Genomic DNA, 14645 nt, shown 5'->3' on the forward strand with positions numbered 1-14645 from the left:
GTAGAGCGCCATCTGTGTCTATGCTCACGGCCATAATGCTCAGTGTCGTGCAAACGTGTGAAGCAAGTAGGCGACCGTACCACGCATATGTGCTCGGGCTTCCTACAGCCAACTGAGTGGGACTACGGACACACACACCTCTATAATCCGTTCAACGTAAGAACAAACCTGATGTAAACAAACACAATCGCGATGATTGGTCAGAAGCCGTAGCACACGTACACTGGTGTTGTTACGCTCTTGGAAGTAGGTCCTACTTATGTATTAGGTATCTTATTACTAAGTTACGTTAAATGAAACTTTAAGATATTCAAATGTATTAATAGCAACCAACATTTTTCTTAATCACGCTTTAGATACGTAGTTTTTATTTCAAAAATCGTGTAGTCACAGCCTCTGCAGCGTTGTGCTCTGATTGTCGCGCTGATAATGTGCAGTATGAAAATGGCTGAGGCTGCTTTTCTGTTCCGTAGTGAAACACGAGCGTGGAACACGGTTAAAAGGTGCCGAGAAATAGGCTGTTCTTAAAGTTTTTCATCAATTTACGGAGATAATCGGCTCTGAAGTTTTCCCAGTTGTATATAAGGCAGTTAATATACACCTTTTTGTTGAAACGTAGCTCAGTCGGTAGCGTTATGGAACATGATCCAATTATATATGTTCTTGCTGTGGTTTAAAACCTCAAGGTATCATTTTTTTTCCTCGTTCAATTTGTAATACCTACATCTCGTAATTATAAAACTCATCATCTTTTTTATGAATAATGCACGACTTCTTGTTTCTAATTACATATTCGACGCGAAATTCACGTTTCCATTTCCAATACGAATTCTTAATTATCGATGTTTTATGAAAGACTGTTCGTAAAAGTTGTTGAAATTAAGAAAACATAACAATTTAATGTTTAAAGCAAAAATGAAAAACCAAATCCTCTTTATTTGGACTATGCCCATCGTTTGATAAAAAAAAAAGTTCAAATGGCTCTGAGCACTATGGGATTTAACATCTGTGGTCATCAGTCCCCTAGAACTTAGAACTACTTAAATCTAACTGACCTAAGGACATCACACACATCCATGCCCGAAGCAGGATTCGAACCTGCGACCGTAGCGGTCACGCGGGTCCAGACTGAAGCGCCTAGAACCGCACAGCCACAGAGGTCGGCGTTTGATACAACAGAGGTAGATACGTATCGTAGAAACATGAGCGACAATGATTTTCACAGCATGGAACACATTGTACCAACGCTGCATTTTTACATTTGCTGCTGTACCATTACAATATGAACCCAACAGAAATGATCTGGAGCCAAGCTGCGGGATTTGGCCCGAGAAGTAACAAGACTGTTAAGCTACTACACGTACTGGAACTAAAGCACGCAGCTTTTTCACACGTCACAGCCGAACTCCGGTGGGATATAGAACGGCTCGTCATCAAAGAAGAGAAAAAGGTGCGCCCGGTTGGCTTTATGGTTTCTGTTGTTGATAGGCTCGTTAACAACGTAGCAGGTGACACTTGGAGAACTGAAATGTACTTCTCTGTTTCGGATAAGGAAGGAGTTAAGGGGTCAACAGAAACGTCCGATCTCACGCGTCGGCTTTGACCCGTGACGTAAGGGTGTTGTGGTGTGTGACGTCATTACGGCGCTTTTATCAGTTTGCCATTAGATTGTTCAATCTTTATGGTCTATATGTTTTGTCGCTACTCGTTATGTCTAATGAATCAATATTGTTTTTTCTTTTTTTTTTATTTTATTTTTTTTATTTTTTTGATTGACCTACACATTGATCTGTAGCGTAGCCCTGAATACGAGGTTAGGTTGGGAATTTTTTTTTTGGCGGGGGGGGGGGGGGGGTCAGGGGGGGGGCGCAGCCCCCTCCTGCCTGGCCTTGAGTACCACTTGTTTATTATTATCTTTGTTTGCTATCAATGTTAGCAGATTGTTCTTGTGAAACCTTTGTGTGTGTTGTTTTTCTATGTGTTTTCGTCTTGTCGTTTCCGCCATATTTGTGACGTCATGGGTCAAAGCCGACGGGTTAGATCGGACGCTTCCGTATTTCCGAGTTAAGAGATTACCAGACGACTGACTGTAAGTAATACCTTCAGTGGCTTCAATATTTAACTATACGGTGAAATGCTTCAATACTCTCTTACGTTACACACAGCTTATGTAGAAAAATTATCCTGTGGTTACGTCAGAAATATTCTTGTTTTTAGTTACAATAGTACGTTAGCTTAAAACGATAACGTGTTGCGGTTTCGGTCTAGTCGTCTAAGGAGCGCATTGTGGGAGATTTGCAGTGTATTATTTCATTCTGCTTAAAAATTAAATGACATTCGAAGCTTTAGTCCACCTCTGCTTGTCTCTTTTTGCGTGTGAACTGCAGTTGTCCACCTCGTTGCAGGTTAGCTGTATCAGCTGAACCGCCAGTGCTGTCCAAGTTACATGCGCCGGTAAAGCTGTTGTCACGTATTATCGCTGTGCGACTAAAGCAGAGTACAAAACGTACCCTTATTATCGTACTTGACAGTACTCGAGACAGCTTGGCTGCAGCCCACGTGAAACGGAAATCCAATGAGGTTCCAGAAAACGCGCAAGAATACATAATGCAATGTTTACATCAGGTTTATTCTCATGGTGAACGGATTATAGCCTGTCTTCCCTTACGCCGCGGCATTGACTTGGACAGCTCGATTGGCGCTGTCAGAGGATCACTTGGAAGATGGAATGGCACGCCCTGGTGTTCAGCAATGAACGCATATTCTGCCTGCACGCAAGTGATGGTCGTTCGCGTGTACGACATGGACCTGGTGCGCGCCGCCTCGTTGAGTGCACTCTTCCAAGACACACTGGCCCCCGCTCCAGGCTGTATGGTCTAGAGTGCGATGAGCTACAACTCTCGTTCACCTTCGATGTTTCTGGAGGGAACGCTAGCCAGCGCCGGGTACATGCAGAATGTTCTTAGACCTGTTCTTTTGCCATTCTTGCCCCAGGAAGGCGATGTGTTGTTCCAACAGGATAATGCTCACCCACACCCTGTCCATGACACTCAACTTTTTCTGCATGACGTGCAGCAACTTCCTTGGCCAGCATGGTCTCTGGACTTGCCTCCACTCAAGCACGTGTGGGATATGATGGGACGAGAATGACTTGTGCGACTCGTCAACCAACAAGTGTTACAGAACTACGTGAACAAGTCGAGTAGGCGAGGCATAACGTATCCCAGGACAGTATTCGCCATCTGTACAATCGACTGGATATCAGAGCCAGCACCTGCATTGCCACCCGTACTAATACTGGTATATCAGCATTGGTTGATACCTGGTACCTCACAACTGCTCATGCTATTGATCTGTAAATGTAATCATTTCATGGACTTCATATGCGCTGTTGCAACAATAAAGTCTGAGTGAACAGGAAACCTCTGAAAGTGTGTACTAATTCTTTTCAGGCAGTGTTCAAATGGCTCAACATCTGAGGTCATCTGTCCCCTAAACTTAGAACTACTTAAACCTAACTAACCTAAGGACATCACACACATCCCTGCCCCAGGCAGGATTGGAACCTACGATCGTAGCAGCAGCGCGGTTCCGGATTGGAGCACCTAGAACCGCTCGGCCACAGCGGCCGGCTGCAATGTATATTTACGTCTATACTCCAGGAGCCACCTTATTGCCGGTAAGTAGTTAGTGTTTTCTGGTCATGGTCATTTCGCTAGATAATCGTGGGTGGGTGTAACATGATTCCTGATTAATCTCGGGATATAAGCTCTCGGAATTTTAAATGTAAATTTCTTCTTCAAGATGCACAATTCTTCTCTTCCCCGTGACGTTCTCGCGCTTATCAGACAAACACATTAGGAAAAGCGTTACTCTTCTTTGGGCACTCTGCGTCTTCACAATTAATTCGATTTGGTAAACATCCCAGACGCACGAACAAGACTCGATCGATTATGTAATTTCATGGATGAATTACACCCCCTTAACAATCTCCTAATGAATCTCAGTTTGGCATTCACTTTTCATGCAACTGAGTAAGTAACTATTGTTGCTATATGCAGAGCCTCTCGGAAATAGTGTAAGTAACAATAAGGAGTCTTTCTTACTATTCTTACTGTTTGTACAGTACTGTATAATTGTGTTGAAGCTCAATAGTTGTCAGTCCCTGCAAAAAGCCTCGACTGTCTGCAAATCTTCCTGTATTGGGCAACTTCCTACCCACAGCAGATTCACCAGCTATGAGCCTCATAGAGCTTTCGCTATTATCCACTAGGTCATTTAAATATTTCGTGAAATGTATCAGCCTTTGCGGTATTACCGAAGTTACTTTTACAACAGTAATGTTCGCAACATTCAAATGACGCGATGAGTTCTGTCTTCTAGAGAGTTCTGAATAAAATAATAATGCTGCTCCGATATTCTGTAATCTAGCATTTGGTTCACTTGGCATCTGCCTGGAATTGCAAGAAATACCTTGCAGACGTCAAAGATTACGGCCTGAACCGCTGCCTTCTACACTGAAGAGCCAAAGAAACTGGCACACCTACCTAAAATCGTGTAGGACCCCGCGAGCACGCAGAAATGCCGCAACACGACAGGGCCTTGACCTGACTAGTGTCTAAAGTAGTGCTGTAGGGAATTGACACCATGAATCCAGCAAGTTGTCCATAAATCTCTTCTGAACAGTACGTTGCTAGGCATCCCAGATATGTCGAACAATGTTCACATCTGGGGAGTTTGCTGGCCATCGGAAGTATTTAAAATCAGAAGAGTATTCCTTGAGCCACACTGTAACAATTCTGGATGTGTGGGGTGTCGCATTGTTCTGCTGGAATTGCCCAAGTGCATTGGAATGCACAATGGACATGGAATGGATACAGGTGATCAGACAGGATACTTACGTATGTGTCACCTGTCAGAGTCACATCTAGACGTATCACTCCAACTGCACACACCCCTCACCATTACAGAGCCTCCACCAGCTTGAACAGTCCCCTGCTGACATGCAGGGTCCATAGATTCATGAAGTTGTCTCCATATCCATACACGTCCATCTGCTCGATACAATTTGAAACGAGACTCGTACGACCAGGCAACATGTTTCCAGTCATCGACAGTCTAATGTCGGTGTTGACAGGCCCAGGCGAGGCATAAAGCTTTTTGTCGTGCAGTCATCAAGGGTACACGAGTGGGCCTTCGGCTCCGAAAGACCATATCAATTATGTTTTTTTGAATGGTTCGCACGCTGACACTTGTTGATTGCCCAGCATTGAAATCTGCAGCAATTTGCGGAAGGTTTGCACTTCTGTCACGTTGAACGATTGCCTTCAGTCGTCATTGGTCCCGTTCTTGCAGTATCTTTTTCTGGCCGTAGCGATATCGGAGGGCTGATGTTTTACCGCATGCCTGATATTCACAGTATACTACTGAAATGGGGTATGAGAAAATCCCCACTTCATCGCTACCTCGGATGATGATGATGATGATGATGATGTTTGGTTTGTGGGGCGCTCAACTGCGCGGTTATCAGCGCCCGTACAAATTCCCAGCCTATGCTCAGCCCAGTCTCGCCACTTTCGTGAATGATGATGAAATGATGAGGACAACGCAAACATCCAGTCACCTCGAGGCAGGTTAAAATCCCTGACCCCACTAGGAATCGAACCCGGGACCCTGTGCTCGAGAAGCGAGAAAGCGACCGCGAGACCACAATCTGCGGACGCTACCTCTTTTTTTCGGTACTGTTCGTTGCGTTTGGTCTGGGCGGACGTCAGATGACATCCGTTCAAGTTGATTCCTTTAGTCCGTTTTTTATTACAGAGGGCAAGCAGCCCTCTGACCGAACATGCTGAGCTACCGTGCCGGCTCCTCGGAGTTGCTGTGTTTCGTCGCTCCTGTGCCGACTATAACACCACGTTGTAACTCACTTAAATCTTGATGACCTGCCGTTGCAGCAGCAGTAACCGATCTAACAACTGCGCCAGACACTTGTTGTCTTGTATAGGCATTGCCGATGCAGCGCCATATTCTGCCTGTTTACATACCTGTGTATTTGAATACTCATGCCTATGCCAGTTTCTTGGGCGCTTCAGCGTCCATGGGCAAATGGAGCTAGTTTATGTTGAGCAAACATCACCGGCAATTGTCAGTTCAATGGACAAAAGCAAACAAACACCGCCCGAACAGGCCTCGAATGTCCAATGGTAGCGACGGTTGCCGTGTCATCCTCGGCGTCACTGGATGCAGATACGGAGGGGCTTGTGGTCAGCACACCGCTCTCCCGGCTGTCGTCAGTTTTCGTGACCGGCGCCACTACTTCTCACTCACGTTGCTCTTCAATTGTCCTCACAAGGGCTGAGTGCACTCCGTTTGCCGACAGCATTCGGCACACCTGGATGGTGTCCTATCCACGTGCTAGCCAAGCCCGACAGCGCTTAACTTGGGTGATCTGATGCGAAACGGTGTTGCCACTGCGGTACTGAAAAAAATATTGTGATTGGGCTATTGAGCAACAAAGACGAGTTGCCCTGTTAGGTGAATCTCTTTTAGTGTCAAGTCGCTTCGATGGAAGTGTCAGAAGTTCAAATGGCTCTGAGCACTATGGGACTTAACATCTATGGTCATCAGTCGAAGTGTCAGAGTATCTACAATTCAACACTGTCTTCTGGGAGACGTGCGCCATGAGCATATACATGCCAGGGGACACAACTTTGCATTAGGTTTTTCTGGGGCCTTAGCGTACCAGTATTACAGAAGATATATAAAAAATTGCTGGCGTCTATACTCTAGCTTCGGAACTGCGACGCGTCGCAGCTAATCCTTTCCTCACTGGACACGGCATTTTCCAGCATGACATGTTACAAATCACCAACTTCCAATCTCCACTAAACGTACGTGGGCAATAGGTGCTCAGTACTTGGCAACTATGAGCCAACGATGTGGCGTTTCCATGCCACAAAGAATTTCTTGCTTTCTTAACAGTTATTTCGGCATTCAAGGTTGAAGAATAACAAGAAAATGCTTGGATGTGAGCAGTAGTTATCCCTTTTCTTTTCTTTTCTTTTCTTTCTTTTTTACGATCAGTATAATGTGGATGTGGTTGCAAAATGTTCGACACTGGTTCTTGAAATTTTGTAATTACGTTCGCATCTAATTTAGCACCCTTCTGATAGAACCCCCCCCCCCCCAAGTTCAAACTTTTCTAAATATTTTTGAAACCGTCTCGAGTCTCAAACTAGCTATCAACCGTATTGCCGTTTTTTGTATGAACACGACACCCACTGTAGATACGTTGTAAGTATCAAACCTATGGACTCCGTTATACATTGCACTGGAGATTTCTCTTTTGTTTTCCCCAATCCCCTTCGTACAGAATGCTATATTCATGACATCATTTGCTCAGCCCACAAATGAATCTGTTTGTTCACCACATTTTATATCCTGAAGTATATACGGGTGAAATGGACTGTATCCAGTTGTGATTCTCTAATCCTGTAATGCTGTTACATTTTTATGTTACCATACCCTATGTTTCTGAGTTACACTTCTACTGTGGCCAATATACAATTAAAATAATCCAATTGCTTAATTTCGTTCATCATAAACGATATTTTATGGAAGTCTGCAACTGTGTCATTCACGTTTTAAATAACGAGAAACTGCACCAGATACTAAGTTTTTCATGCTTAGCATACATAACACGTTTCGAAAATTTATTCTCATTTTCAAGTGCATTTGTTTACATGAATATTGCAAACAACAGCAGAATATTCATGTAAACAAATGCACTTGAAAATTAGAATTAACTCTCGAAACGTGTTATGTATGCTAAGCATGAAAAAATAAGCAACTGATGCAGTTTTTCATTATTTAAACATAAAAATAATTTTACTGTCTAAACGATAAATGTAATTTATGAGGAGGAACAGTCCAAATACGCTTTCCTGAAACGCACCGATAGTTACGTCGGTAATAATCTGCCTCGGGATAATGCGTTTTGTTCTGCTAATCAAATTCTTCGACACAGTCTCACAGCTGACTAGGTGTCCCATATTGGTGCAAATCTTCAAGTGCGATTTCATGTATTACTGAGTTTAATGCTCTTCGAAGGTTACGAAAAATTGCATCCACCGCTATACATGATCTACAGTCTCGTCTGCTCCATGTTTTGGATGACGATTAGACTCAGTGTTATTAGCAACGAGCACGACATCAGGGTGCGCTATTCTGTACTGAGACTGATACAACTTAATTTTCTTTGTTGCAACAATTACTGCACATAATGAATACTGTCTATTGCACAATCTATTATCACAGGGCTACAAAACTGTTACCAGGAAAAAATACACACTGTTGTCATAAAAATTGTTGAGTGGCGTGTGTACACGTTTATGCGTCTGGTTATGCATCTGAATGGCAGTAACGAGAGAGGGTAGTATAGAAATCTTTCTTAACATCAGAACTCTCGCTTTCAAACAATCCACGAATGTATGTCTCATATTTAAAAACTACCTTTGCGTAGTGTGCACTGTAGGTTGACTATACGAATTGAAGTCGGCTCTGTCTCTTCTCAGAAATCTGATGTCGCTCACAGGCACTGTACAAACTAATAACTCGACGTATGAAGACTTGAGTACGGAAAATAAAGTTAAATAATCACCACAGCAACCGCAGTATGCGATGCCACTTAGGAAGATCATCGCTCTCCTCAATAACAATACAAAACACAACGCAATAACAATATACAGTGCATACACCAAGTGCCGTCTCGAAATATGTTTTAATCGAAACAGGAATTTTCCGTGTGCGTGCCCCAAGACAGCCTGCCTCCGTTGGGTTGATTGTGCCCCGAGGCAAGACATTCCACAGGGGTGTCCAAAGGCACGAGCAGTAATTATTTGCTACGAGGAACAACTTACGCTAATGCAATCACATTATCTTGTGTTAACGACTACCGTGCGTTAAGTAAACGCAGCACCGCAAACACTATTTGCGCAGTGAATTATTATTTCACATTTACTTACCGTCTATATTCTGCGTCCTGCTAAAGCCATCGTCGGTGTTTCCTGCAAATTCGTTTCACACGTATTGCCTGGCTCGCTGGTGTGAGAAGAAACTACGGGCACCTTGTTTCGCGATACATCGCATGCAACCATGTCGGGTTGTCACCCTATGCAGTTGCGGAGGCACTGACAACGATGGATGTAAACAATGTGCTCTTGCAAGAGCAGCCAGCGGACACTTCTTTGAAACACTGAAATCAAAGTGTATCCTACTAAAAACCGTTTTCCTTTTTTCAAAATGTTCATCCACACCTATAACACGTAATTATTTATGAAAACAACTAAAGCGATTGAACAGTCCTCGTGACAGCAGGCGGCAAACGCACTGCTAGTTCGCGCGGTGGGCGGCAGCACTGTTTCCACCTCGTCCACCTGATGGCAGCACTAGTCGGTAACTCCCGAGTGTCGAGAGCAGGCGGTTGGTCGAGATGGACGAAGGGGGCAAGGCGCGAATTTTTTTGCTCCCTACATATTTTATAGGTGCGCCACTATGTCATACTTATGAAAACCTGTAATGTAACGCAAATTTCAGAACTGATAAACTGATACAAGCCTACAACTTTCGAAAATTTGAAAACATCTGACAAAGCACTATTATAAAATTACGGCTACTACGAAATTACCGATAACTATTCTTTGTTTCCGACTGTTAGTATTCAGAACGACAATAACATCCATCTTAACTGGCGGCATTTGGCATTGGATAAGCCTTCTAATTACTGTAGGCCTTAATCTAAATGTTTGGATTTGACCTGTGAAGCAAGTCTATCGATCATCAAAATAAAAACTAGTCCGAAGGTGGTTATGAAATTCTAGCACTCCACAGAAGATCACGAAATTTGTAACTCAAGTTCATAGATAAGCTCGCACTATGGATTCTTCACTTAAAACGCATTCTTCTCGCACCTAGAGTTATTAAGTTGAAATTTATGTCATGTTCTAATGTATAGGATCCCTTGGTGGTGTACAAAATTGAAGCTTCGAAGTCTATGGAATGAAAACATGCGGCCATTTATGTCACATACATAGATACTCAAAAACACCCTTACCGTAACCCACAGGGTACTATCTGTTGTTCTAGGATTGTCAATTTGGCAAGGAGCAAGATTTAATAACAAAAACACACGAGAAAATCCGAAAAGTGTTAATTTGTAATTGTATCACACGAAAAAAATCTCTATGTCATTTGTTGTCCGACTGTCGGTCCTTTCGTCTATCACTTAATACGCCGTTTTCTCATCAACAGGTAGAGGTATTAAGTTGAGACTATTGTCACGTAATAAAATCTACGCTCCCTAGGTGCTGTACAAAACTGAAACTTCCATGTCAATGCGATCAAAAGGTACGGCCACTTTTGTTACGCACTTGATACTCGAAAACTGTCTCACCGTAACGTGTAGGGTACTTTCTTTTGATCTAGGATCATCAAATTTGGCAGTAACCGAGGTTTAACAGCAAAAGCAGTCAAGCAACACGGCATCAATCTGAGCGCCATAGTCTACGGCGCTGTGGTTCTCATGAAGGAACGGAGCGAGCTGAGTTTCGCAGGATCTCTGTTTGCATAATTCATGTTGATTTTTATAGAGGAGATTTTTATTCTCCAAAAAGTCATAATTCTTGAGCAATAAAACGTGTTCCATAATTATACAACAGATTGACGTCAACGATATAGATCTGTAATTGTGTGCTGTCCTACGGCCCTTCTTGAATACGGGAATGACGCTAGTTACCCTTCGTTGCTCAAGCGATCAACGATAAATTGCTGCTAGCAGGGGAGTAAGTTCTTTCGCATAATTTTTGTAGATCCTTATTGGTATCTCATCTTTCTACTACTAGGCGATTGTAGTTGTTCCTCTATTCGGCGATCGGTTTACTCAGTATCTGCCATTTCGATGTTCGTACGACAATTGAAAGGAGGGAACCGTGTTACGATCTTCCGCGGTGAAGACATCCACAACGATGTCACACGAATCCCTGTCGCTGGCACCAGTTCTGATAGCATGACACTCCCACTCTATACCTGGCAAGTTGAAGTCACCCTCTATTACAACGGCATGATCAGGAAAATTATTACCGATATTCTGCAAGTTCTGTCTGAAGCGCTCTACCACTAGATCTCCTGACCCACGCGGTTTATAAAGCATCCGATTACATTCTTTGATACTTAACTTGACCCAAATTAATTCCCAACTGGAATCCCTGATAATCTCGGTAGATTTTGTCGAATTTTTTACTGCAATAAACACGCCGCCGCCACCACTGGCGACTTCCCTATCCTTACGATAAATACACTCCTGGAAATTGAAATAAGAACACCGTGAATTCATTGTCCCAGGAAGGGGAAACTTTATTGACACATTCCTGGGGTCAGATACATCACATGATCACACTGACAGAACCACAGGCACATAGACACAGGCAACAGAGCATGCACAATGTCGGCACTAGTACAGTGTATATCCACCTTTCGCAGCAATGCAGGCTGCTATTCTCCCATGGAGACGATCGTAGAGATGCTGGATGTAGTCCTGTGGAACGGCTTGCCATGTCATTTCCACCTGGCGCCTCAGTTGGACCAGCGTTCGTGCTGGACGTGCAGACCGCGTGAGACGACGCTTCATCCAGTCCCAAACATGCTCAATGGGGGACAGACCCGGAGATCTTGCTGGCCAGGGTAGTTGACTTACACCTTCTAGAGCACGTTGGGTGGCACGGGATACATGCGGACGTGCATTGTCCTGTTGGAACAGCAAGTTCCCTTGCCGGTCTAGGAATGGTAGAACGATGGGTTCGATGACGGTTTGGATGTACCGTGCACTATTCAGTGTCCCCTCGACGATCACCAGTGGTGTACGGCCAGTGTAGGAGATCGCTCCCCACACCATGATGCCGGGTGTTGGCCCTGTGTGCCTCGGTCGTATGCAGTCCTGATTGTGGCGCTCACCTGCACGGCGCCAAACACGCATACGACCATCATTGGCACCAAGGCAGAAGCGACTCTCATCGCTGAAGACGACACGTCTCCATTCGACCCTCCATTCACGCCTGTCGCGACACCACTGGAGGCGGGCTGCACGATGTTGGGGCGTGAGCGGAAGACGGCCTAACGGTGTGCGGGACTGTAGCCCAGCTTCATGGAGACGGTTGCGAATGGTCCTCGCCGATACCCCAGGAGCAACAGTGTCCCTAATTTGCTGGGAAGTGGCGGTGCGGTCCCCTACGGCACTGCGTAGGATCCTACGGTCTTGGCGTGCATCCGTGCGTCGCTGCGGTCCGGTCCCAGGTCGACGGGCACGTGCACCTTCCGCCGACCACTGGCGACAACATCGATGTACTGTGGAGACCTCACGCCCCACGTGTTGAGCAATTCGGCGGTACGTCCACCCGGCCTCCCGCATGCCCACTATACGCCCTCGCTCAAAGTCCGTCAACTGCACATACGGTTCACGTCCACGCTGTCGCGGCATGCTACCAGTGTTAAAGACTGCGATGGAGCTCCGTATGCCACGGCAAACTGGCTGACACTGACGGCGGCGGTGCACAAATGCTGTGCAGCTAGCGCCATTCGACGGCCAACACCGCGGTTCCTGGTGTGTCCGCTGTGCCGTGCGTGTGATCATTGCTTGTAAGCCCTCTCGCAGTGTCCGGAGCAAGTATGGTTGGTCTGACACACCGGTGTCAATGTGTTCTTTTTTCCATTTCCAGGAGTGTATTTCAATCTGAACTTAGGATTTCGTTGTCATTAACGTTCGGTTTCAACCAACTTTCTGTTCCTAATGCTATCTGTACATTATATCCTTCAGTAAGTTGTAAGAGGTCCATGAGTGGGGAATTTATTGCTAGCGCACTCGATCAGATGTAACTTCGATGGAGTGCTCACGCGCTGCCTGCGATATGTATGCTATAATAGAATCGCATACCAGAGAGCAGTGTCGGCAGTAGTAGTAGTGGTAGTAGCTCGCAGTCGGTCGGTTGGGTCAGGTCGCTCTTAGAGAGCAGTTGTCAAATTGTATAGCTCACAGAGAGCACTTGTGTCCTGTATGGGATTACCAATGCCGGTCGTGGAGAACGATGGCGATGCCTGAGCGATGTAGACTAGTATAAGGTAAAAGCAAAAATTATTGTTATTTATAGCCGTGCGCATATGTAATTCGTAACAACTGATTTTGTACTATTGTTATATCAAGTCCCATGTAAATGTTTTTAAAAATCTTTTAATAATCATCTTTGTTATAAAGATAACTTTTGACAATTATTCATCTGAATTTGTAGATTTTACTATTTTCTCCTATCCGTGGTTATCCCGCTTATCATAAAGAAAAATCAGTTGTTTCTTTTTATACATAACAAATCTAGTGGCCAGCATTGCACTGGGATGCGCCAGAAAAATTTCTTATAAGAGCAGGTATGTACGTGTTATCCGGCGACATAACTGAGGTAAGAATTTTTAGTTTATTCAGAATGACTTTTCAGGGCCATGACGCAGCATTGATGACGTCCAGATTTAGCAGTTTAGATTCAGTCAGTTAATTATTGAAAGATTATATATGAGTCACAGTTTTATTGAGGGGGTTAGTCACCATTTTTATTGGGTGGTTACGGAAATAAACTGTTGGGTGGTTACAAAGTGATACTAAATCTGAAACCGTCACTTGGAGGCTCCTGCAGTTTACTAATATATTAACCTTTTCTATCTCTGATCTGCGACGACGAACATTCTCGGAGGACATTACAGCTAATTCATCAGGCAAATCGTCTTTCATCCCAATGGAGGGTTCCTGTTATCTAAAAAAAAAAGCCCCATATGTAAGCCACACGTACTCCGCACCTTAGTAAACGCTTTCTGTGTGTACTGCACGCCTGGCCTATTAAGGGGAACCTATAGCGGAGGTCAAGAAATTTGCATCCAGTTCCGTCGCAGAGTCGTCTGAGCCTCTGATTATACCTTCTACTCTGCTCCAAACCAGAGGACCGCGATCAACCCTGGGTACGACGGTACAAATAGACAGCTTAGCCTGCACCCCGCGTACGGTGCTAGTTGCTTTCACCAAATGAGCCATCCACCGAAACGAACCGTGGATGCCCTCAGACCCCAAGCGGCAGGCGTCATTCGTGCCGACATGTGCCACTACATGCAGTCGGTTGCTCCCAGTGCGCTCGGTAGCCGCCGGCTGGGCCTCATACACATCACGGACGGGACCCCCAGCAAACGTACCGAGTGCACACTGGCATTCTTTCCCGCCTTACCTGCTATTTTCCTAAGGGGCTCCATCAACCTGCCTAACATTGGCGCTCCCATTGACAATCACACCCACCCTCTGCTCTTGTCCGGACCCAGCAGGAAAATCGGCCGCTGGCCCAACAGAAGAGGCATCCCGTGCTGGCGCAGAGCTGTCATCAACACTGGGTAGCACCTCGTACCTGTTGCTAAGGCGCGACCTGCTCCCTCTTCCGCCTTCCACCCAAGGACACGCGAGTAGTGGGATAATAGGACTCCAGAGGAACTTTTGATATCAAATTTATATGCAAATTAATTAAATTGATCAATTAACTTCCCCCCACCCCTGCCACACCCCCGGCACG

The 14645-nt window shown here is 44.9% G+C and overlaps 1 protein-coding gene across 2 annotated transcripts in view; it reads right to left on the reverse strand.

The window, feature by feature from the left end:
* LOC126174976 (ankyrin repeat and BTB/POZ domain-containing protein 2) overlaps positions 1-9396 on the reverse strand; it is a 595788-nt gene extending 586392 nt beyond the window's left edge. For both annotated transcript variants that reach the window (XM_049921452.1, XM_049921451.1), the window contains exon 1: positions 9024-9396. The gene's annotated coding sequence lies outside the window, so the exon portion shown is untranslated. The remainder of the gene's footprint in view (positions 1-9023) is intronic.
* Positions 9397-14645: the final 5249 nt, after the last annotated feature.

This window comes from Schistocerca cancellata, chromosome 3 (genome assembly GCF_023864275.1).
Source record: "Schistocerca cancellata isolate TAMUIC-IGC-003103 chromosome 3, iqSchCanc2.1, whole genome shotgun sequence".
Lineage (NCBI taxonomy): Eukaryota > Metazoa > Arthropoda > Insecta > Orthoptera > Acrididae > Schistocerca > Schistocerca cancellata.